The sequence below is a fragment of the Budorcas taxicolor genome, chromosome 21, assembly GCF_023091745.1.
Source record: "Budorcas taxicolor isolate Tak-1 chromosome 21, Takin1.1, whole genome shotgun sequence".
NCBI lineage: Eukaryota > Metazoa > Chordata > Mammalia > Artiodactyla > Bovidae > Budorcas > Budorcas taxicolor.
This window is the reverse complement of record NC_068930.1, coordinates 37,416,349-37,439,435: the sequence shown is the minus strand read 5'-3', so window position 1 is coordinate 37,439,435 and position 23,087 is coordinate 37,416,349. Positions and strand designations below refer to the sequence as shown.

At 48.4% G+C, this 23,087-nt stretch overlaps 1 pseudogene; it reads left to right on the top strand.

Annotated features, from left to right (window-relative positions):
• The first annotated feature begins 10,381 nt into the window (after positions 1 to 10,381).
• On the top strand, positions 10,382 to 22,594 carry LOC128066469 (14-3-3 protein epsilon-like; annotated as a pseudogene).
• The last annotated feature ends 493 nt before the right edge of the window (positions 22,595 to 23,087 follow it).

The following is a 23,087-nucleotide window of genomic DNA, read 5'->3' as shown; positions in this document are numbered from 1 at the left end:
TCATTTCAGTTAGAAATCCCCTCCCTTTCCAGAAGCACGGGAAGCCAGCTCAGCCTGGCTTCCCTGACTTAGCCTCTGGCTTCCTCCCCGACTCCAGCTTCTCAAGTCTCCAGTCTGTCCTGCATGTTCCACGCAGCAGATCTTTACTACACTCCATGCCCACCACGAGGCTGCCCTGATATACAGCTCCTGACCCCGCAGCATGCAGAGTCCAGGACCCTACCCAAGTACCCACAGCAGCACGTGGCAGCGTGTCTCCACCCTCTGCGTCTGTTCTCACTACGCTGGCCCTCCAGGGAGCACCAGCCTGAGTGCCACTCCCTCCAAAAGGCATCGCCTGGCTGCTTCTCAGTTCTGAAAACTCCCATTTCAGTGTGACATTTTGTCTGAACAAGTCTATTATGGAAGCATTGCATATGGTAGTAAAGGACTGGAAACACTCTCGCTGTCTAACAACTAAAGTTTGGTTGATGTGGTCCAGTGGTTAAGAACCTGCCTTACAATGCAGGGGACATGGTTATCAATCCCTGGTCAGGGAACTGAGGTCCCACATGCCGTGGAGCAACTGAGGCCAGAGTGCTCCAGCTACTGAGCCCACGTGCCCCAAGAGAGTCCAGGTACTGCGAGATGCCCGCGTGAGGCAGCAAAGACCCTGCGTGCTGCAACTAAGACCTGACACTGCCAAACACAAACATTTTTTTAAAAGGTTGGTTGGTTAAATAAATCAGGGTCATCCTTGCACTGGAACGTGACACAGTCACAGTGAGGAAGCTCTCTAGGTTTGACCTGGGAAGATGTCTGAGATACATTATTAAACAAAATGCAAGATGGAGAACAATATATATTGCACGTTAGCTTGTGTATTAAAAAAGAAAATGAGGATCTATTTGCTAGAATACCTATTGAAAAACAAGAATTGAGTCCATTGTTTGCTTCTCGGCAGGGGAGCTGAGTGGTTGAGAAACAAAGGTAGGCAGCTGACTTAAGTTTTGAGCCAGATGAATATATTATCCACCACGAAAGCCATAAATACATATATTTTTTAAAGGGTTCCCTCTGCCCTTTATCCAGAAGTCCTTAAAAATGACTTGATAGGGAATTGATGCAAAAGACTGGCAGGGGTATCTGGAGATTTCCATCAAGGCCTTTGGAGTAGAAATGGTCTGTTTTTCTTGTCATGAGCTAATAATAAAGGAAGATGACTTCTGAGTATCCCTGGGTGCTCCTTATAAGTTTTTGAGGTCGCTGATCTCAAAGAGCTAACGGTCTTATGGGGAGAAGACTCAAGGCTTTAAAACAGTTAAAACAATCAAGTGATGGAGAAAATAAAAAGTGAAACTGTGTGACATAGACTCTAAGTGCCGTGATTCAAAACTGAGAAGCAGCCAGGCGATGCCGTTTGGAGGGAGTGGCACTCAGGCTGGTGCTCCCTGGAGGGCCAGCGTAGTGAGAACAGAGGCAGAGGGTGGAGACACACTGCCACGTGCTGATGCAGGTACCTGGGGCGGGTCCTGGACTCTGCGTGCTGGGGGTCAGGAGCTGTACAGCAGGGCAGCCTCATGGTGAGCATGGAGTATGATAAAGATCTGCTGCGTGGAACACGCAGGGCCGACTGGAGACTTGAGAAGCTGGAGTCGGGGAGGATGCCAGAGGCTAAGTCAGGGAAGCCAGGCTGAGCTGAAGGCCTCGGCCACACCCATGGTTCTGGAAAGGGGGCGGATGCAAAAGAGTTTTTTCCTTCATGATGTGAAGGAAAATCAGCAAGACTGAAGTGTTGGCTTCCCTTGTAGCTCAGTTGGTAAAGAATCTGCCTGCAATGCAGGAGACCTGGGTTCAATTTCTGGGTCGGGAAGATCCCCTGGAGAAGGAAATGGCGACCCACTCCAGTATTCTTGCCTGGAGAATCCCATGGACTGAGAAGCCTGGTAGGCTATAGGCCATGGTGTCGCAAGAGTCGGACACGACTGAGCAACTCCACCACCACCACAGAAAGTGTTAAAACCACAGTCCTTGTGGCAAGTAGGGGGAAGGAGAACTTAATGACACTTGTGCGCGTGGTGGTGCAGGACTTATTAACGGTTCCCAGTCCCACCCACTAAAAAGAATTTTGCTCTGGGACTTCCCTGGTGACCCAGTGGTTAAAGAGTCCTCCTTTCAACACAGGGGATGCTGGTTCGATCCTTGATGGAGGAACCAAGGTCTCACACGCTGCAGGGCAACTAAGCCTGCACACCTCAATGAGAGAACCTACACGCCGCAACCACTGAGCCCTGAGCCCGCACACTCTAGAGCCCCTGCTCTGCAACAGGAGAAGCCAGCACGTCACAGCTAGAGAAAGCCTGCTCGCCCCAATGAGGACCCAGCCCCAGACCAGCTTATCACAGTGTTTTCGCTCAGGATTGTTCAGCCTGCCCTCATGGTTCCTGAGCATTTTGTGGTGTAGAATTTGGGAAAAAACGGATTGAGATATAGAACTGAGGAGATGGGAGGAAAGAGGAAGGAATCTTACGTTTTGGGTTGGTCCCAGAGTCTCCTTTACTGTGACAAATTCTGGTAATGGGTAAAGGGAGAAAAAAGGAAAGCGTGGAGCAGAGACTTGGGGAACTTCATCCTGAAGAGGTGAGAGGTGCCGAGTGGAGGGAGAACCGCAGAGCCATGCAGGCTGGCCAGAAGTTGGGCTACAGTTTGGGAACTGACTTAATAGAGTTTCCGAACTGCTAAGAGGTGCAAGGAAGTGGGAGTGGGGAGTAAAAGGATTTTTGAGGAAGGTTGCTGAGGATTGTGAGTTTGACAGACTTTAATGTTCTTGAAGAAACTCAAGTAAAGATTGGGTTTATTTATATTGAAGTATAGTTGATTTACAATATTGGTTTCAGGGATACAACACAGTATTTTTATAGATTATATGCCATTTAAAGTTATTATGTAAAATGACTATTCTCTGTGCTGTACAATATATCCTTGTGGCTTATTTATTTTATACATTGTGGTTCCCTGATAGCTCAGTTGATAAAGAATCCACCTGCAGTGCAGGAGACCCCAGTTTGATTCCTGGGTCGGGAAGATCTGCTGGAGACGGGATAGGCTACCCACTTCAGTATTCTTGGGCTTCCCTTGTGACTCAGCTAGTAAAGAATCTGCCTCCAATGAGGGAGGCCTGAGTTTGATCCCTGGGTTGGGAAGATCCCCTGGAGAAGGGAAAGGCTACCCACTCCTGTATTCTGGCCTGGAGAATTCCATGGACTGTATAGTTCATGTGGTCTCAAAGAGTTGGACACGACTTAGCGACTTTCACTATAGTTTTGAAACAGGAGGGAAGGGGGCACAACTTTTAAAAGGATAACATAGCTCAAGGATACGACATAAACTGATTAAAACCAAATAGGTCCAAGGTGCTGGAAGGTCAACTTCCACTAGACCTTGAGCCTCAGTATAAGCTCATTGTAACACATCAGCATGCTACATGACACAGCTACAGGGGCCATGACAGTTGTAAGGCCAACCGCAAAGGTCAAAAGTAGGCAGTGGCCCAACTCCTGGAAGCTCCTACCCCTTCCCCAAAATAGCGCAAATATTCCTCCCACTCATTAGCCTATAAAATTACCCACCCCTGTAAAAACTGACAACCCTATATCCTGGCGCTGCTCTCACCTGAGATGGCCCACACTCTGTAGAGTGTGTTTCTCTCTAAATACTTTTTACCTATCACTTTGTCTCTCACTGAATCCTTTCTGTGATGAGACATCATGAACTTCATTAAGTCCTGAGACCAGGAGCAATCTCAGTTAAAAGACCATGAAGCCAAGTCCCAATCTGAGTTACAGTTTCAGTTTGCACCTCCTCTTCCCCTATCCCTATCTTTTCCCTCTCCACTTTCCTCTCCCCACTGGAAATCACTAGAATACTAGGTCTTTTAAATTTCTTTGCCAGTGTGTGTGTGCTTCTCTGGTGTGTTGGCATTGCAGGACTGAGCCATATCAAGCCATGGATTATATCTGGGTTATGTGTATGCGTTTTGTGGTCCTTATACTGCTGAGAGTTTCACTGAACTCTAAACACAAAGCCTCATAATAGCATCAACTAGTGTATTTAATTCCATTTTATAGATGGGAAAGTGAAGGTCACCCAGCCAGTTTCTTTCTGCCCTGAAGCCACTGGCAAATAGACTGCTGCTGCTGCAGAACAAAACTTCCATCCTTGTTAGCATTACCTCCCTGGGACCTGTGGAAACACCTCCTCCGCCACACACCACCACCACCACCAGATACCTTTTTTCAGTCCCAATTTAGCAGCTGCTTCTTCACATTTCCCATCCTGCAGCTTCCCTCTTGCATACACTGTGGTTTCTTGGGCAGCACGAAAATCCAAAATGTCACGCAACTGCCACTGAACAAAGAGCCCTAGAGTCAGCTCCCAGTGACTGACAGCTTGTTTACACCAAGAGCTTCCTGGTAGAACCAAATATTCCATAATATTCGAGGCAGGCTTGGTGCTGCCTGGGGCAAGGCAAGGGGAAGGAGCAGGCCAGGAGAGCTGCTAGCTGTCTAATAGCAAAAGAATGCCAGCAGTATCACAGTAGGCGGCTGTGAGGGCAAGGCCCAGATGGGAGATGAGAACTTCCAGCCTTTGGAGGACAGCTGCTAATCCAGGTGTGATCTAGGAGCATGTCAGTTACTTGCTGTAACAGGCTGGCCTCATGGCAGCTTTATCTGCTACAATGACATGGTTACTGTTTGCCTGCTGGCCCAGATAGCAGGTCACTGGGACTGGAGGCCCCGCAGACTCCTTTTGGAGCCTCTGGATTCCTGGAAAAGGGTGGGGGAGAGTTCAAAGGTGCTTTCTGTTTGTGTGGGCAAGGTAGATGAGGGCTGAAGGGTTTCCGGCTATAGCGATTGGCTTGGAAGCCGCCCACAGAAACACATGGATGCACGCAGGAAGGAGAGGCTAGAATGCTCCTTAGGGCCTGCAGGGAGCTTGGGGTTGGAGGTGAAGATCATTTCTTATTTTGGGGAGAGATCAGGGCTTGGGGGCTCATATGTCCCTAGGAGCTTCTGAAATCCACTCTCTTTGGTAGTGGAGAAGTTGAGCTCTGGAGCCCCGCAGTTGGGGGAGGAGAGGAAGCTGGCATGAGGGGAACCAGGGAGGGAAGGCCATGGAAAGGTGCTCCTATTTATCTAGCACCTGACCTGTGCCAGATACATGCTTTGCTTCAGTTCAGTTCAGTTCAGTCACTCAGTCGTGTCCGACTCTTTGCGACCCCATGAATTGTAGCATGCCAGGCCTCCCTGTCCATCACCAACTCCCGGAGTTCCCTCAGACTCATGTCCATCGAGTCCGTGATGCCATCCAGCCATCTCATCCTCGGTCGTCCCCTTTTCCTTCTGCCCCCAATCCCTCCCAGCATCAGAGTCTTTTCCAATGAGTCAACTCTTCCTATGAGGTGGCCAAAATACTGGAGTTTCAGCTTTAGCATCATTCCTTCCAAAGAACACCCAGGGCTGATCTCCTTTAGAATAGACTGGTTGGATCTCCTTACTTACAGTCCAAGGGACTCTCAAGAGTCTTCTCCAACACCACAGTTCAAAAGCATCAATTCTTTGGCGTTCAGCTTTCTTCACAGTCCAACTCTCATGCCCATACATGACCACTGGAAAAACCATAGCCTTGACTAGACGGACCTTTGTTGGCAAAGTAATGTCTCTGCTTTCTAATATGCTATCTAGGTTGATCATAACTTTCCTTCCAAGGAGTAAGTGTCTTTTAATTTCATGGCTGAAATCACCATCTGCAGTGATTTGGGAGCCCAAAAAAATAAAGTCTGACACTGTTTCCACTGTTTCCCCATCTATTTGCCATGAAGTGATGGGACCAGATGCCATGATCTTTGTTTTCTGAATGTTGAGCTTTAAACCAACTTTTTCACTCTCCTCTTTCACTCTCATCGAGAGACTTTTTAGCTTCTCTTCACTTTCTGCCATAAGGGTGGTGTCATCTGCATATCTGAGGTTATTGATATTTCTCCCAGCAATCTTGATTCCAGCTTGTGCTTCTTCCAGCCCAGCATTTCTCATGATGTACTCTGCATAGAAGTGAAATAAGCAGGGTGACAATATACAGCATTGACGTACTCCTTTTCCTATTTGGAACCAGTCTGTTGTTCCATGTCCAGTTCTAACTGTTGCTTCTTGACCTGCATACAGGTCAAGTTCAGGTTTCTCAAGAGGCAGGTCAGGTGCTCTGGTATTCCCATCTCTTTCAGAATTTTCCACAGTTTCTTGTGATCCACACAGTCAAAGGCTTTGGCATAGTCAATAAAGCAGAAATAGATGTTTTTCTGGAACTCTTTTGCTTTTTCGATGATCCAGCGGATGCTGGCAATTTGATCTCTGGTTCCTCTGCCTTTTCTAAAACCAGCTTGAACATCTGGAAGTTCACGGTTCATGTATTGCTGAAGCCTGGCTTGGAGAATTTTGAGCATCACTTTACTAGCGTGTGAGATGAGTGCAATTGTGCGGTAGTTTTAGCTCTCTTTGCTTACCACATCTCATTTCATCCTCTAAGCAGCCTTCAAGATAGGCATTGCTATCCCCATTAAAAGTAATAATAACCTGAAGCTCAGAAAGAAGGAAATAAAAATCCTCCCAACTGCATACCAAGCCATGGCCTCTTAGAAGGGAAAGGAGAAAGTGTTATGAAGCTGCTCAGATAGCCTGGACCTGAGCTGGGAATGGAGAGAGGCGCAAGTAGGCTGACCATGAATCTTGTTGTTGAAGGCGGGCTCTTCTGACAGTGAAAAGGGGCAGTAAATATGCCAGGACAATAGGCATCAAGCGGGACTGTCCTGGGAAAACCAGGATGCGTGGCCTCCCTACCGCAGAGCACCTGAGAGAAGCACTGTTCAGAAGCCATGCCCTGTGAAATCACAGCTACCTTTTAGGATGTAATCCTCATAGCAATCCCTAAGGGACAGTGTATTATCCCATTTGACAGATGAACAGACTGAGGCTCAAAAGCATCACTTCACTTTCTCAAGGTCCCACAGCTTTTAAGTGGGGAAGATCTGGCTGGCTACAAGTCCTGGTTCTTGCTGTGAGTCATGCTGCCTCCCAGGCTCAGGGCTTTGGAGGAAGACCAGAGAAAGAGACCAACTGGAGAAGCAGAGGGAAAGGGCTTGAGTCTCAGAGTGTGACAGACCACGTGACAGCCTCTGTGTGGCCTCTTCCAGGACGTCACGTGCGCAGTGGCTGAGGACGATGGGGTGCTGGGGCAGGGTGGAGGCCCCAGAGGCTTCTGCAGCCTGCCCTGATCTTCCTGCACCTCCAGGGGGCAGTGGCCAAAGCTGGAATTCCTAGGAAAAAAAAATCATTGTGTTGCCACATGTTTATGACTGGTGAACAGGAACATTGAGAAATTGAATGGTAGGTATCCTGGAGTCAGGACTGTCCCCTCTGGTCTATCGACCCCTTTTCCTTCCAGCTCAGTCCCTCTGGGGCTCCTGGAGAGACTGTGGGGGTTTGGGATGCAGGAATACTCTAGGTCAGGGGCAGAAAGCCTGCAAGGTCACGTACATGTGGAGGGTTTGTGAGCCTTGGGGTTAGTTCCTGCTCCGTTTCCCAGTCAGCCTGACGTTGCAGGAACAGATCAGCAGCCATAACACAGACAACGGAGGGCCCGGTCCAAACTTCAGATGACTTTGCAGGCTCCTTAACTCATTGCATTGCAGGTGGATGGGCAGGGAATTGGACATGCCAGTCAGAACACACCACCCATGTGCTCTCAGACCTGGGCTGGCAGGGCTGATAAGGAAAGAGAAGTCCCTGCCCTACGGGATGACGAGTCAGCCTGGGGTACTTCCCTCAAGTACAGTAGCCTGTGGCCTCTGCAAGTTAATGTTGCATAATCAAGGGCTGATCATGTTTCTTCATTCATAAATCTCTTTAAAAAATTAATAGACTTCATTTTTTAGAGCGGTTTTAAGTTTACAGGGAAAGTGAGTGGAAAGTGCAGAGAGTTTCGATACACCTTCCTCTCCTACATGCACAACCTCCCCATATTCATTCATTTCTCAAATTCTGTGTTCCACATACTGTCCTAGACCAAGGCCCAGCCCTATCATCAGGAACAGGGAGGGAGGAAGGGATGGAGGGAAGTAGGCCTAGGGTGCCCAGGGAGCCCAGCAGAACAGTCCACCCAGCAGGGGTGGTCTGAGGAGTGAGGAAGGACCTCAGAGGAAGTTCCCAAAGTGTTAGCCTCTCAGTTGTGTCTGACTCTGCAACACCATGGACTGTGTAGCCTACCAGGGTTCTCTGTCCATGGGATTGTCCAGGCAAGAATGCTGGAGCGGGTTGCCATGCCCTCCTCCAGGGGATCTTCTCAAACCCAGGAATTGAACCTGCATTGCAGGCAGATTCTTTACCATCTGAACCACCTGGGAAACCCAGAGGAGATTCCACCTGGGCTGAATTCTAAGGGTGTGGGCATTAGCAAAGAGTAGGGATGGCAGGATTGGGGTGGAGTGTGTACAGAGTCCTGGGGCCAGAAGGCGCACTTGACCCAGATTCGGTAAAGCCCAAAGCTAACCGGTTTAGTCTGAGGAGGAGGGGTCCAAGTAGGCCAGAGTCGGTGGGAGGGGCTTACCAGTGTGGGTGGGACCAGCACTGGCCTTGAAATAGAAATTTCAGGTACTGGATTATGCAATTTGTGGCTTTAAATGTGTCCTGAAGATGCTTCAGGGGCTTTCACTGTTGCCTCAAGTACCAGCCCCTTGAGAACAGGATGGGTTTTTCTGGTGGCCCGCGGCTAACCCCTGCTTTGCTTCTGCCCAGATACAGCCTTGACCAATAGTCTCACATCTCGCAAGGAAGCAGAGAAAGCCCACCTGGCAAAAGTCAGGGGCCCGGAGGGACTTCTCGGATCATGTCAGGCTTTCTCCATTTATTCACCCCTGGTGGTAGTTCCAAGGGAAGAGGGGTACGAGGGAAAGGAAGCCTTTCCTAACAGAGCAGGCTGCCAAGGCGCAGGGAGAGCAAGGACCTGGACCCCTGTGTGCAGCATTTAAGAGGCGGCGCCTGAGCCCCCTGGGAGCGGCAGCCACCAGGACCGGATCAGGGGAGGAGGCCCCGTGCAGCCGAGCCTCTGAGCCTTGCTCACTTGGTTAGAAAGCGCAGACAGTAAAGTATGCCCTTTCCCTGTGACTCTGAAAGAGGAGTGAGGATGAAGGGGCTCTGAGGTCATCAGGGAGCAAAGATAGTCCTAGACTAGACCAGACCGGAGAATTCCCAAGGGAATCCTGCAGTAAGAGCCAAACCTCTTCCCCGCCGCCACGGCTCTGCCTGCAGCCAAGGAGCCCCCTCGTGAGGAGAACCTGCCTGTTAGCTGTCTTGGGCCGTGAACACACCCCTCTCGCCAGCTTCCAGGTGAGGAGACTCACCTGTGCTGAGCCCTCTGTGCCGGGCCCTTTGCACATGTGACTTGCACTTCATCCGTCATCCTGTGAGGTGCGCACTGCTACCATCCCCGGCTTAGTGGTGAGTAAACTGAAGCTGGGGGAGGTGAACACTGGTGGTAGTGGGTAGAAGGGAATAAGGTGAGCAGAGGCCCAATGGGACAGGGCCTGGGGCCAACAGCAGTTGGCTGTGGGAAACCAAGGAACATGCCTGTGAAATGAGAACTTTCTCCCTTATGAGCTGAAGTGAACATACAACAAGACACTTGGCTTCCCCCAAAGTTTGGGCTGAATTAATAGTGGCATGGCATGCAGGTCAAAGGAGGAGATTGTTCCTCCTTCTTGGTGAGACTGTACCCGAAGGGCTAGGATCCTTTCAGGGCCCCCCCTGCCTAACAGCCATAGACGAGCCCGCGTACTGTACCAGACTGGATGGACAGGGAGGAGCAGCCGGGGGAGACCCGAATATCCTAGGCCTCTGAGGAATCTCCCGGAGGCAGAGTTCAACCCCATAGAGGGAAAAACATCCTGGAACTGAGGAATTGTAAAAATGGAGTGAAAAATGTGAGGTAGTGAGCCCCTTATGCTGGGAGCAGATGCTGGAGGACCAGAAATGCGGAGAGGGCTCCTGCCTAGCCTGACGGGTGGCCTAGATTCAGCCCTCACATTGACGGAGCACTTCGTGTCCACCTTTCCACCACGCAAGTCCCGCAGACGCAGGGTTGTAGGCCACACAGATGATGAGGCTGCCCCTGCCTAGCCTGGGCTGGGCTCTAGGTTTCTTCTGCGGTCCTGCTTAGACTGCTTCGGGGAAACCAGGCATTGGAAATAGTGGAGGTCTCGGACCTGTGAACTGGCCGCTGCTAGACTATCTGAGGTCACCTTTTTCAGAAAGCTGAATATTTTCTAGTGCCCTGGACCTCTCAGCTTCCCATCATGGAGTCTTCACCCAGTCAGCACCTAGGAGAAGCCAGCAAACAGCTGCCCTCCATCGCCATCACCTGTGTGGACACCAGGGCTTCCCGGAGTACCCTGATCTCCCTAGAGCGAGGGCTTCCCTGGCTGTCACACCTACAACGCTCACTCTTGACCCCCTCTGTCTCTGACATTCTGTAGTCCCCAGACTTTGCCCTTCTTCTTGACCAGGGCTCCAGCCCACGTCCGCTGCAGCTTCCCACTGCCATCCACCTGCCTCCAGACCTGGCCCTGTTAATGGTTCTCTCACCTGTCTTCTACTCTGCACTTGGCTTGTCTAGTCTCTGCTGAGTTTGAGGGGCTAGGGCCAGTCACGATTTTTTTAATTGAATTAGAACATATAATATGCGACCCAGGTCAAGCTGGAGAACACTGTCAGGTCCATCCGTTTAAAATGGCTTGATCCCCTAGACTCCCACAGCTTTATTATTGGACACTTGGCAGCTGTTGCCTTTTATTCCAGCTAGCTGCAGGAAGGGGAAGCATTCTGGGAGCTGTTTGTTTTTCTCCCTGCCTGACCTAGCACAGTGTGAGGCCCAATGGAGGTGCCCTTTGAGGCCCATTAGATGGAGGGGTGTCGAGTTTCCCAGGTGTGTCTTAGAGTATGCGCTCAGTTGCCCCCTCAGAAATGCGGGAGAGGTGACAGGTGAACAATGGGGTCACGGGAGTGCAAGGAAAGCCCTGAGCACCGAAGGTGCTGGTTCTGCTCAGGTGACCGGCCGCCCCGGTGTGCTGTGTGTAGGCCTGGAGGCACACATTCCCAGCAGAAGGTTCAGGTGTGGAGAACTCCCTGTATGGAATGCCCTTTCTAAGGGTCACTGGCTACAGCATGGGGCTGGCCAAGCTCTCATCCTGGGCCCTGGGACTTCAGGCTTGAGCACCCACCATGGCAGGATCAGATAGCTGAAGGAAGAGGGCCAGACCCAGCCCCGGGGAGCCTTTGAAGTCAGACGCCTGGTGCAGAATGTTCTGCGGGAGGCGAGAACACACAGATTCTCGGGTGGAGGCCAAGACCCCCGCTGCTGGCCTAAGGGAGCCGATCCCTGTCTCCTCCTGCTTCAAGGCCTTGGGAGACGGTGCCCTCCAGGAAACAGAGCCATGGCCTGGGCTTGAGCAGCAAAATGGGCGCAGCAGGAAGGAGTTGGAGGGAAGTGGGAGGCACGATAATGTGGGGACGGGGTGTGGTACATGAAGTTCAACAGCTGTCCTGAAAAAGCGTGTCTCCAGTCTATTGGAAGACTTGAAGACTCACTCCCTCTTTGCTCTCGGCAGAGAGGAATCTCTTCTCTGAGGTCTTCTTCTCTGAGGTCCAGATGCCGGTTGTCACTGAGGGCCTTCCTCTTGGGTGGGTTCTGAGTCCCTTAAATCATCCTGTTCCTGTCTTCTCTATCTTTTTGACTGTAGTAAATATTTAGGGGTCTCACCCAAGGCTTGGGGACACTGGGTGATCTGATTTTACATCATATCCATTAACTCAAGGCTCAGAATCTGATTTTACATCATATCTGTTAACTCCCAGGTCCATCTGTCACCAAAATTTGCTTTAAGGCAGCATGGTGGCAATGTCTTATTATGAGGATGGGCTGTCCTCCATGGTCAGCAGAGGCATGATCACAAGCATATGCTGTTAATAGGGAAGGAGAGAGAAGGAAGAGAAGTACATACCAATGGTCAGTGTAGATGATAAGGACTGAGGTGTCTTAGATCAGCCTCTGGATGGGGGAGGCTGGGATGTGAACATTTCCTGAGGACCTCTGGTGTGCCAAGCACTTGTGTATGATCAGCAGGTATATTATTATTTTTATTTTACTAAAAAGGAAGATGATGCATGGAGGATTTACCCAATCGGAGTAAAAAATGTGGAGATGGGTTTTGAGCCAGGTGTGGCCACCTCCATGGTTGGCCCTCTTTCTTCTCCGTGGAAAGTGATCTCCAGTTGCTATGAGTATGCATTCAGGATTGGGATGTCAGCCGCCAAATAGAGAGCTAGTTTTCAGACATTTGAGGGAAGTCTTTAACATGTAAGAGAGGCCAAAGCAACAGAAAAGGGGAATGTCTTAGATTTGATTTGATGGCACCAATGTACTGAGAGGCTGAGGTTTTGCTAACAGTAAGAAGAGTTAGAGCCCTGCTTTCTCTCTCCCCTCCCAGGTCACTGGGAAAGAAGCTCCACTCTAGGCAGCTGCAGTCAAGAAAACAGGGCTCTCTCTATCCCCAGTGCCCAGCTGAGAGGTACAGGATCTCCCTGGGAGTGGCAGGCCACCAGCATGTCACAGCTCCCTCACCTCTGTGTTGAGGTGTATTCCAGGTAAGAGTAGCTGAGAAGCCTGGGGCCTTTTTCCTCAACCCATTTCCAACTCACGGTGGAATGTCTACCCTAGTCGTGGGAGCCAGAGGATACTGAGGCCTTCACTCTCTCACTTATAGGGTGGAGGTTGCATTCTAGGAGAGGCTAGTTTAAAAGACCAAAGGCTACTGCCCCAACCCAGCATCCTTATAAAGCAGGGATATCACTCCAAGACAGCAGTTTCAGAGCAGTGGTACAGATGTTTCATACAAACAGAGGAAGTCCATAAAAACTCTGATGCTCTCCTCAAGGGAACTGGCTTTATTTGCACAGAGTGGGGGGAAATTCAAGCATGTCGGTGCTCTCAAAACAATGGAGATATTGGTGATAAGCAATTAAGTCTGGTAGTGCTTTGAGAAAAGCTAGCTAAAAATTAGACCAACTAGAAGTTTGTAGAGAGAAGCAAAGAGCTAACTGAGAAAAACCCTCCTGAGATCAGAACAAACTTCAGAGACTAGCCTCAAATACTACTCCAGTCACCAAAAACTTGGCCTCTCTGTACACTGATGCCAAATCCAATCTGGGAGACAATTTTGAAGTAGAAAAGGATAACTTTATTACTTTACCAGGCAAAGGAGGACACACCAAGCTTCTGCCTTGAAAAACTGTGTCCCAACCTGTGAGGATTCGATGAAGGATTTTATAACAGTGATTCAAAAGTGGGATTTCTGGCAAGAGTAGGGTGAGTGTAGGGCCTGTACTCCTTTAATCCCATCTCAAGTGGTCAGGTCTAATCTTGAAGAGCCTCTAATCTGGCTTCAGGTGGTTTCTTGGCTTCTCCTCCCTTGATTAGCAACTGTACAAATTTGCCCTTTGGAACTCAGAGAAGGTCATGAAGGCTGGAGTCTTGCCTACAAGAAACGAGGGACGGAAATTCCTCCTTGCCTGGGAGCCCCACAGGGCCTTACTCTGTTTCACTCCTGCAAAGAGACTTCATTTCTTTGGATCAGACTGTAGAAGCTTCCAGAAAATGACACCAGATCTTATACAAAGGATCAGGAATCAGGTCGGCATCAGATCTCTTAATAGCAATATTTGAAGTCAGAAGTCTGCAAGGCAATGCCTTGAAGATGCTGAAGGAAAATTATTTTCAACTGAGAATTATATACCCATCTGAGGTATCAGTACAGTGTGAGAAGAGAAGGTAGATATTTTCAGATAGACAAGGTTTGAAAAACTTTATCTCACATGCAAACTTCCTCAGGAAGCTACTGGAGGATGTGCTCCAGCTCACAGAAGGGCATAAACCAAGAAAGAAGGAATAAGGAGCCACTACTAAGAATATGGAGGCAAGAAGAATGGAAATTTCTCCGAGTGGGAAAGTGTCCCAAGCAATCCAGAGAGGATGTCTGTGTGGGTTTCCCTCCCTACCTCGTCCAACTCCCACACTGGCCTTTGTAAATAAATGGTGTGGTTTTTGTTGTGAAGAAAAAGAAGATGGAATAGAATGCAGGAAAAACAGAGATCATTAAGGGAAGAAGCACAGGAAGACCGCTGTGGGGCTGATCTAGAGCTATTAGTTCAGATGGAGGCAGGAGAACCAGGGGCTCCAGGAGGGGTGTCTCAGAGTTAAAAAAAATAAGGAATGATAGTGAAAATGTGTATCGAGAATCATTTTACAGGACTTTTGCAGGGTGTGGGATGTGTCAAAAAAAAAAAAAAAAGCAAATGAAAAAATGAGTCAACAATTCTGAAGAAGGAAAGTTTACAAAGCAAGGAAGGGTGTTTATGAAGAAAGGAAAAGAAAGGTATGGAGAAAGGAAAGGACAGCATATTACTTGGCTTAGCAGCGAGCACTATTTACTGACTGTAAATGTAACCAAGAAATGTAATGTTATGATATCAAAAGGAGAGGAAAGAGCGTAAGTGAATCTCATCTGTCAGGAGAGGAATGCCGAGAGGCGGTATGTAAACTGGACTTCTCTGAGATAGAAATAATAGCAATAAGTGCTTTATTTTGTTGTTGTTTTCAGTTGCTCAGTAATGTCTGACTCTCTGCGACCGCATGGACTGTGGAACGCCAGGTTTCCCTGTCCTTCACCACCTCCCGGAGCTTGCTCAAACTCGTGTCCGTTGAGTCAGTGATGCCATCCAACCATCTCGTCCTCTGTCATCTCCTTCTCCTCCTGCCTTCAGTCTTTCCCAGCATCAGGGTTCTTTCCAATGAGTCAGTTCTTTGCATCAGGCAGCCAAAGTATTGGAGCTTCAGCCTCAGCATCTGTCCCTCCAATGGATATTCAGGATTGATTTCCTTTAGGATTGACCAGTTTCATCTCCTTGCAGAGATTTTTGTCTTCTGATTTTTGTCTCCTAAATGACTGAATGAATTGAAGTGGTCACTTCGAAAGAGCAGGATGGAGTGACATAGGAGAGTGCTGTCTTTGTTCTAACACTTTAGCACAGTTTGACTCTGCAAACATTTTTTGCACGTAAGTTTGGGAAGATAAAAATTAACTGAAAGACATATGAAAAGAAACCATGATAACAGTAAGGGCCTTCCCTTTTGAGATGCTCCCATCCTCTGAATTCTTTTAAAACAGCAATCAGGGAACTTCCCTGGTGGTCCAGTGGTTAAGAATCTGCCTTCCAATGCAGGGAACTTGGTTCAATCCCCAGTCGGGGAAGTAAGCTGACACATCACAACTACTGAGCCCTCATGCTGGAGAGCCTGCATGCTGCAAGGAAAGATCCCACATGCCACAGCTGCAACTAGGACCCGATACAGCCAAATTAAAAAAAAAAAAAAAAGATTCCTAATCTATGCAAAGAAAAAAACTGAGCAAACAACCCCACCCATCTTTTCAGCCATCTCATAAAGTGCATTCTCACCCTGCAAGGCAGATATTGATAAGGGTTCTTGTGAGGGTCCAAAGGGATAGTGTTTTGTAAAGCATGAAGTTGGCATATGGTTTAGATCGTGGTTATCAGGCAGGACAGAAATAAATATCCCCATGTGGTACACAGGAAAGCAGAGACCCTCCCTTCCACCCCAGACTTCCCACAACTTACCTGGCTCTGAGCCCTACCTGGAGGGAGATTAATGTGAGGGCCCTTGATGTCATCAAGGCTCAGTTCTCATCCTGGCGGTGCTCTGAGCACTGACCCTGGTCATAGACTGATCCCTGGTGCTGGTTGCAGGCTGAGCCCCCACCACTTGCCACTAACTCCCTTAGTAATGCTCACAACCAGACCTAAGCTTGCCTTGGCTGAGAAGAATGGATGGCTGGGCTCCATTCCTCTCCAGTGCTGTCTCAGGGGCAGGGTTGGTGCAGCTGCGGCCTGGCTAAACTCTCTGGCATGGTTTCCCTTCATCCTGGACTAGATTCAAAGCCACTGCCTGTGCCCAGTCCATTTCTGTCCCCTCCCACTGGTCCTCATTGTGGGGGATGGTGGGGCCCATGGTACACTCTGAGCAGAGATTTTCTGTGATGAGTCATCCTTGTTCATAACAAAGGAGTCTGGCATGAACAGCACTTTTTCTGCCTTCTCTGCTGCAACGGAATAACGTCCCAAATCCACGTGTTCAAGTACAGCCTTGAACTGGCTGTTTCCCACCCTGGACTCTTCAATCCAATCCATTACCAGGGAAGCATTTCTCCAACATGATTTCCAGGAGTTCCCGGAACATTGGCTTGTTGTAGCTATTTCTCTGCATGTAGTGACTGGCACCTCCTCTGAGTATCCTCTACAGTCAGATGGGAAGCAAGGCTGACTTCAAACCCTCTCATCTCTTATCAGTCCCAGGAGAGGTGAAAGGTCAGGAAAGGGGCAGTGGCAGATGCTGGGCCTGGGAAAATTGGAGGGTTGGTAGGGAGACAAAGGGGATGGGTGGAGGGCAGGCACAGGATCATGGTTTTGATAAACTTGATTTACTACTGGGTCACAAATGTCAGGGCAGTCAGGAAGCTGAAAGACTTCCTCTCCTGCCCCTGTGTCAGACAGATGGAAAAATGAGGTCCCTGAAAAAGAAATGTTCCCAAGATCCCACAATGACTTGGGATCAGAATGGTGGATTATTTATGCTGAGGATCAGCCTCGGGCAGAATGGCACAGATTCCACAGCCCCTAAAGCCAGAATAGGACTCTTGAGGAAGGCCCTAGGGGAGATGGAGGAAAGGCTCCAGGGAAGAAAGACCTTCCTGATTATCTGAATTATCAGCTCTGGGACCTCTGGTTGGAGGGGACATAGGGTCACAGTTTCTCATCACCAGATGCGTGTCAAGATGCAGGCTGGACTGTACGGTGGGAACGTGCCCACAGCGAGAGGAGCTTGCTTGCTCTCTTGGCCATGTTTCTCGTTGTGGGACTGGAACCAAGTTGTGTTCCTCGCAACCCTAGGGTTCCTTTGCTTGACCTAAGGGTCTGCTCTCTTTCTGAGCCCTCAAGATCCAGAACAGCTCCGGTGAGCAGCCCCAGAGCTCTGCAGCTGCCTCTGGATGGCCACAAGACGCTGGAGACAGAAGAGGCACCTGGACCCACAGTTAGAGTATGTATTTGAGGAAGAAAGTTGGGAGAGGGCCACCTTGGGGGGTCTTTCTTACAGGAACAGATTGGGTCAGAGAAAATCATGGTAGGTAGGTGTCCCTCCTCCAAACTGTTAGGTAGGTAGAATAGGGAAAAGGAGTCCAAAATGGCGGTGGCTAAAAAACAAGGAAGGTCAAAGGAAGGTCCGAGGACCAGAGTGAAGACTTCAGGGAGAACAAACAGCACTCCTGGCTAAGCCCAATTTGCACAGGGCAGGCCAGGTAGAGGCAAAAACTTATAAAAGGAGGAGCCAAAGCGCTCGCTCTCTCTCTCTCCTGCTTGCCTGTGCTCTTTCTCTCTCTGTCCCCCTCTCTCCCCCTCCCCAATGCATTCTCTCCCTCTCTCTCTCCCTCTCTCCCTCCCCCATGCACTCCTCCACTCTCTTCTCTTCAAGTCTTTGGGTTGGCATACCCTCACACTTCGAGGATGGATTCTCCTGCTATCTTCTAAATAAAATAGAGCTGTAACACTGATTTGCCTAAGAGCTATAACACGGTGTGTCCGAGACCCGAGAGCTGTGACGCGCCGAGGGCTCTAATGTCCGTTGCTCCAAATCTTTGTTGTGACGAGGCAAAGAACCGAGCAACATACACTCGCCTGACAAAACCAAGGGTCTGCGCTGCAGCTTTCAGGTGGTGAGAGGCACTTCGGCTCTTGCCTCAGTGCTGTTAGCCAGGGCCTCCCAGATCCTCTCTGCCTGTGCCCCGAAGCCTGTTTCGGGGCCTCTGCTGGCTGCGTCCCCCTGGGGCCGTCCTTCCTGCACTTTGGTTGCTTACTTGTCTCTGCCACTGGGCTGGCAGCTCTTTGAAAGTCAAGTATTGCAGGGTGGGTTCTCCAGGAAGCAGACTGTGGCTCAAAGTGTAGCATGCTGGATGTTCTTCAGGGAGAGCTCTGGAGACTGATGAGTGTAGAAGGGAGGGGGAAGAGGCAGCACTGGGCAGAGGGAGAAGCTGAGCTGTACTGCAGGCCCCACCCAGCCTGGGCTCCTCACTGGGAGCTTGGCATGGAACGGCCCCTCACAGTCCCATACTGAGCTGAAATAGCTGGGCCTCTGCACCCCAGCTAGATTAGTCTTTGGAAACAGATCGCTCAGAGAAGGGCATGGCCCAGGGTAAAGCAAGTATCTGCAGCTGAAGCGATCCCTGGATGGGCTGACAGCTACAGTCCTCCTGCCCTGGCCCCCAGACACCAAGTCCTTCCTTGAAGGGAAATGTGGGCATCACACCTCAGCGTCTACTCTCCTGTGTCCTTGTGGACTTTTGAGGAATGCTAGCTGAAGGAATGAATAAATTAATTTGAAAGAAGACCCTAAAATATATTGGCCTTATTCTCCCCATCTATAAAATGGGTATATCTTTGACACTCGTGCTATAAAAGGCAAAGCTCTTCATAAACTCCACATCTCATGGGAGTCTTCAGCCTCCCTTCTGTTTTCTTTCCTTTGACACCCCAAGGTTGGGTCTAGGGCCCTGAGGGGTGGAGTGGGTAGTGGAGGGTAGGTGGGGTGGGCTTGGCAGTTTGTGGTTGCTGTTTTAGGAGAAACCACAGCTGCCTCTGGTTCAGGGCAGTCAGTGAGGCCCAAGGAAGGGGAGGTTCATATGCAGGGCAGGCCTTGGGCACTGAGTCACCACCCAGAGGAAAACCACAGCTTCAAGAGCCCCAAGGCCCAAGGAAGGGTAGCAGATGAGCTGGGCGAGTGCCAGGTCTCAGGAGTGGGGCTTTGGACAGCCTCCTTACTCCTAGGGCCGGCCCTGTTCCAGCTTGCAGGGCAGCACCTACTGTATGCCATGATAAAGGCAGGCTGAGTCACACATTTCTGTGAAACAGGACAGACCAAGAAGAGAGTGACCCCGAAAAAGAACCATTCCTCTCCGGTCTCCAGCTCCCCACTCTCTGCAGAAGTGGGGGCGATTCTTGAATTCGAGAAAATTCTTCTAAGATATCTGATGATTCATAGACTTCAACTTTGCTTATATACAAATTTACCATCATCTTTAGACTTCCCAAGTGGCTCAGTGGTTAAGAATCTGCCTGTCAATTCAGGAGCTGCAGGAGACTTGAGTTCAATCCCTGGGTTGGGAAGATCTGGAAAAGGAAATGGCAACCTACTCCAATGCTCTTGCCTGGAAAATCCTATGGACAGAGGAGCCTGGCGGGCTACAGTCTATGGAGTTGCAAAGAGTCGGACACGACTGAGCAACTGGGCACGCATGCACCATCATCACTGTAGTCTAGAGAGGCTGCTTCACATTCCATTCATCTACAGATAGCTCAGAAACTGTGAAATGGCTGGTTTTTTCTCTTTCTTCTTTGTAGGAAAATTAAATATTCTGAACTCTCATCTTGTGTGATGAAAGCTAAAGCAAACAAATGAACAAAGATAATGTTTCCAGACCGACTTGTTTATACCTTCTTGAAAGATATCCAATGCTTCGGACAGAGCAATAAGAAAACTCAAAGATGGTAGAATAGCAATGATTCATATCACCATTGAATTGCCCAGGCAATTCCATCGTTCTCTTGTTTTCTTATTACTTTAGTCTCTGTTTTTAAAAAGCATGATTGAGAATAATTAATGAGTGATGGTGGAAAGTAGTTCCTAAGAGGATGAAATAGCAAATGTTTTAAGATCTAGGATATATTTTGAATTTACAAAGGATCTAATGGATCAATACAGTAATTGATATATTTTGGGCTTATAAAGAATGCAGTGGATCGTTTTGGTAAAGGTCTGTCTAGTCAAGGCTGTGGTTTTCCCAGTGGTCATGTATGGATGTGAGAGTTGGACTATAAAGAAAGCTGAGCACCGAAGAATTGATGCTTTTGAACTGTGGTGTTGGAGAAGACTCTTGAGAGTCCCTTGGACTGCAAGGAGATCCAACCAGTCCATTCTGAAGGAGATCAACCCTGGGATTTCTTTGGAAGGAATGATGCTGAAGCTGAAACTCCAGTACTTTGGCCACCTCATGGGAAGAGTTGACTCATTGGAAAAGACTCTGATGCTGGGAGGGATTGGGGACAGGAGGAGAAGGGGACGACCGAGGATGAGATGGCTGGATGGCATCATTGACTCAATGGACGTGAGTTTGAGTGAACTCCGGGAGATGGTGATGGACAGGGAGGCCTGGTGTGCTGTGATTCCTGGGGTCACAAAGAGTCAGACACAACTGAGTGACTGAACTGAACTGAACTGAACTGAAGAGAGAACAAGCTTTATTCTATTAAAAAATAATTTAAATCTCTCTTTGGTTTTTGGAAGACCCCTGTAGTCATTAAATAATCAATCCTTATTAATAGTTAATGCTGCTCAAAAAGGGAGCTTAAAAATTAAAATTCAGTCTAAATGACCTTGGTAGTATACTAAGAGTTAAAATAAAATTCCCCAAGGAGAATTGAGCTGAAGGTCCACTTTTCCCTATACCCAAATAGGGAGGAATAAGCAGAGACTATGAATTCGACATAAAATGAGACCCTATGCAAATGACAAATGACATGCAAAAAGATGCAAATAAATGAAGACAGTAGGGAGGGCCCTAGTGCCCTGGATAGACATGGAATACTGGCTTCCTCTGGTTGGATGGTAGTTCTAAGAAAGCTGCCCTATCCTCCTCCTAGGTTCTCCCACATGGCCCCTCTGGCTGAGAAACTTAGGCCCAAAGACTATTCTTGCTGCCCTGTTCCCTCTTCCAGTCATTTGCAGAGACCCCTGTGGTCCATTGGAGCCACTTTCTTGCCACTCTACTCTCCCTGCTATGTGGGCCCTGGGGCTGGAGTCTGGCACTGGGTTCAGGGCACTATGGAGTTAGGACAACAGAGCATGGTGGATAATTCTATGGCACCTCCTGATCCTTCAAGTTCTGTCCACTTCTCTTACACAGCCCCTATCCTCACCCCCATGCCATATGTTCAACTTTTCTCTTCATCACAGCAGTATAAACAACAATAGTTTGCAGGGACTGGACATCAGGCAAAACAGGGCTATGATCTTCGACAGATGGAGGACACACAAAGCGAACCCCATGTTTAACCAACTTTCTTCCTGAGGCCATTTTCCAAACTGAGATGCAGCGAACTAGACCAAATAGGAGGTGACATCTCAAACAAAGGTTTTAAAATAAGTAAGGATAATATGTTAAAGAGAATAGAGCAAAAGATGGACCAAATGGGTGAAAAGCTTGAGTATTTAGAGAGAAAACTTGAATCTATAAGAATGAAAAATATTGGTGTTTTAGACTGCAAAATATCTGAAATTAAGAACTCACTGAATGGGTTTAACAGGACACTGTATACCAAGAAGACAAGATTAGTGACCAATCAATAGATATTATCTGGATTGAAGCACAGAGTGAAAAGGAATTGAGGAATAAACAGAGCTGAGCATAAGAGATAGTAGGACATGCTCAAATATTAGATAATGACTGAGAATTTTCTAAATATGATGAAAGGCACCAAGCCACAGATTCATGAATATCAGTGAGGATTGAGACACTGCCATTTTTGTTGCTCAGAAGTGGAGTGAGAGGCTGAGAGTGGGAGACACTATCTGCTTCCATCCTTCACAATCTGGTGTATCAGGCGAAGCAGGCCGAGCAGGCTGAGCAATGCGATGGAATGGTGAAATCAATGAAGAAAGTAGCAGGGATGGATGCGGAGTTGACAGTTGAAGGAAGAAACCTCCTATCTGTGCATATAAAAACTGTGATTAGAAGTAGAAGAGCTTCCTGGAGAATAACCAGCAACAAAGAAGGAAACAAGGGAGGAGAAGACAAACTAAAAATGATTTGGGAATATCGGCAAATGGTTGAGACCGAGCTACAGTTAATCCGTTGTGACATTCTGGGTGTACTGGATGAACACCTCACTCCAGCCCCTAACACTGGCTGAGCCCAAGCTTTTCTATGATAAAATGAAAAGGGATTAGCGCAGGTATCTGGCTGAATTTGCCATAAGAAATGACAGGAAGGAGGCTGTGGAGAACAGCTTGATGGCTTATAAAGCTGCTGGTGCTGTTGCCATGACAGAACTTCCATCGACACGTCCCATTCACTTAGCCTTGCTCTCAATTTTTCCATATTCTACTATGAAATTCCTAATTCCCCTGAGCATACCTGCAGGTTGACAAAAGCAGCTTTTAATGAGGCAGTTGCAGAACTGAGCACACTGAGTGAGGCAAGCTGTAAGGACTCTCCACCTATCACACAGTTGTTAGTGATGATCTGACACTATGGACTTCAGACATGCAGGGTGATGGTGAAGAGCGGAATAAAGAAGCACTGCAGGATGTGGAAGATGATAATCAGTGACACAGAAAAGCCAACATGAGAAACCATCTCTGACTACCCCAGACATTCCCATCCCACCCATCTTGGAAATTCCCCCATTGTTACTGAGAACCACCAAACCTGACTTTTATGTATGGCCTCAGACTTGAGTTCCTGCCCTGTTGGTCTTTTTGTTGTTGTTGTTAACGGCTTTCTAAAGCTCTTAAAGGCAAGAGTGAGTTTCTGTGGATTTTACTGGTCCCAGCTTTTAGGATCTTTAAGAGCACTAACAGGAGTGCAGAGAGGCTTTTTCAGCATTACTGCATTGTCTCTCGCAGACGCCGCAAGATCTCCATTAGCAATGGAAATTACATTCAAAAGCTGTTAGAATTTTGTGTGATGCAAGCATCTAAGAGAAAGGTTAATCACACTACTGAGGTGTATGTGGTATCATTTTCCCTTTTTCTAATTCTTTGAATTTTAAACCAATGTTTAAAATCAATTGGATCTTAGCTAGAGGTGGTTAAAGGTTGTC